Below are 2924 nucleotides of genomic sequence, written 5' to 3'. Positions count from 1 at the left end.
CAGGCTAGTTAGAACAAGAGTGGAGTCTTTCCTCATGCCTCAACCTTCATAATGTGAATAATGTTAGCAGCTTGGTTAACGTGACTCCATTTTACATATTCCCTATCTGCACTCTTCCTTACCTCTATCACACTTTCCTTCACTCACTGCTCCTTTGACACTGGCCTCCTTCCTTTAACTGAACACACCAGAAACCCTCTTACTGTAGGACTTCTGTGCTAAATGTTCCTTCTACCTGAAACTCTTCCCCTAGATATCTGCATATCAAGTATTACCTCAAATATCACAGTCTCAGTAAGACTTGCCCTAACACCTATTTAACATTTACAGCCATACTACCCACCTCCCTTTTTCTCCTGTGTGAAGTAAAAGAGTGATGTGGTAGATGATGTTAAAAAACAAAATTCAACCAAGCAAATTTTATCTAATTGGCTTTATTACGTGATTCATGAATCAAGCAGCTTCTCACCTAGCAATTACAGTGGTTCTCAACCCCCTGGCCCTTTAAATACAGTTCCTCATCTTGTGACCCAACCATAAATTATTTTCGGTTGCTACTTCATAACTGTAATGTTGCTACTGTTATGAATCATAATGTAAATATCTGATATGCAGGATGGTCTTAGGCGACCCCTGTGAAAGGGTCGTTCGACCACCAAAGGGGTCGCGACCCACAGGTTGAGAACCCCTAATTAGAAGGACTCTCACAGGAGTTGTATAAAATGGAAGGTTTTTATAAGAAGAAGGGTAGGGAAAGAGGGCTATTAACAAAAAATATTATTTTTAGACCAGGACCTCTACAGTTGGGGGGAAGGGAATGGCAAGGTTGTTTTTGTGTTTTAATTATTATTTATTGGAGAGAGAGAGAGAGAGAGAGACATGGATTTGTTGTTCCATTCATTTATGTACCCACTGGTTGATTCTTGTCTGTGCCCTGACCAGGGGTCAGACCAGCAACATTGGCCAATCAGCAAGATGCTTCAACCAATTGAGTAACTTGGCCAGGGCTGTTTTTAATTTTCATTCTGGAATGTAAAGCTGGCAAGGTTTTTATTATGCAGATTGGCTCTTCTTTCTATGGGGGATGGAGAGGGCCCATGTAATAGATTCCCTTACTGGTGCTTGACAAGAATATTCCAGACTAGTTGATTAAGACTATATTTATAGGAAAAGTTGAAACAGCAATTAGGTCAGGCATTAAATCTTGGTTTGGTGTCATGGGCTTAGGCAAAAGTGGGCCCATGATAATTCCAAAAGAAATTTAAAAGAGTTTTATTCATATATGAGTTGATTAAGACTATATTTATAGGAAAAGTTGAAACAACAGTTAGGTCAGGCATTAAACCTTGGTTTGGTGTCATGGGCTTAAGCAAAAGTGATCCATATTGGGCCCATGATAATTCCAAAAGAAATTTAAAATAGTTTTATTTATGTATTATTTGCAAGTCAGGGATGTAACCCCTGGTATGAACTGAAGACATCTTACAAAATGGAGGGGATAAGTTTAGGATTTTAAAGGCAAAAGTTGAAAGGAGCTAATGATCAAAGAGATGGGTTGCTAGGGGAAACAAGGCAACAAACTTGCATTATTCATTTTCTGATTGGTGGGGACAACTGGACATTTTAACCATCAGCTTACTCAATAGTCAGCAGGTGGGGCTGTGCTACAAGAACAGTGGGTAACTGCCCAGCCAGCATGGCCCAGTGATGGAGTGTTGACCTATGAACCAGGAGGTCACAGTTCTATTCCCAGTCAGGGCACATGCCCAGGTTGCAGGCTTGATCCCCAGTGTGGGGAGGGCAGGAGGCAGCTGATCAATGACTCTTTCTCATCATTGATGCTTCTATCTCTTTCTTCCATTCTGATATCAATAAAAATATACTTTAAAAAAAAGTACAGTGGGTAACCCATGATTAGGCATTTATTAACATCCTAGTTCCCCTCAGGCTTGTAGAACAAAAGCATTTGGGTTACTCATCAACAGAAGTCAAACAGTATGGACTGTTCTTTCTGCAGGCAGTTTCCAAGTCCAAGGAGCAGAGTCGTGCTCTGCAAGCAGCCTCAGAGTGCAAACTGCAGAAATACAAATGTTGAACCACAAATTATGATATTAAAGTTCTTCTAAGTCCTCATAAGGAAGCATAGAGAAAGCAGATTTGGAGTAAAATAGAATTCTGTTTCCGGCATGTTAGGTTTGAGATGCATTTTAGACACCAGGATCTAATACGATGCCAAACATGGAAGAAGCTGGGACTGGACTTCCAGCTTCTGGAAGTAGATGGTATTTAAAGCTATGGTGCTCTGGGGATCACTTTGTCAGAGAGAAGGCTGAGAAGTAGCCCCTGGCACTGGTGCGCCAATATTTTGAGGTGAGATAGAGGAATCCACCAAAGAGACTGTGAAAAAAAAAACACAAACAAACGAAGAAAAACCAAGAGAGCATGGAGAGTCCTATCATGAAAGACTTCTCCAGAAAGTTAACTATGTCCGTTGGTACCAGGATGACAATAAGGACAGATAATACTCCTGAACTGACCTGATGGGGAGTCACAGAACTTGACAAGGTGGGTTACCTCACTTCTGGTGGGAAGGAACCGGAAACAGCGCATGTTCCTATCTGTACGTTAAGGAGAGAGGTTCTTACATTCTGGTTCATGAATAAAGGAGATCATGGATGGGTTTCAGGAAAACTTATCTCAAACTACAAAAACTGCATGCGTGCATTTTCTGGAGACACCTCCATGGTTTTCCTGATGGTTATCAATGCTATGTGCCCGCCCAGCCTCCAGACCCTTATTTAGAGACCACCTACAGTGGTTCTCAACCTTCTGGCCCTTTAAATACAGTTCCTCATATTGTGACCCAACCATAAAATTATTTTCGTTGCTACTTCATAACTGTAATGTTGCTACTGTTATGAATC

This window comes from Myotis brandtii, unplaced genomic scaffold (assembly GCF_000412655.1).
Source record: "Myotis brandtii unplaced genomic scaffold, ASM41265v1 scaffold1148, whole genome shotgun sequence".
Taxonomy (NCBI): domain Eukaryota; kingdom Metazoa; phylum Chordata; class Mammalia; order Chiroptera; family Vespertilionidae; genus Myotis; species Myotis brandtii.
Note: the sequence above shows the minus strand (reverse complement) of the source record.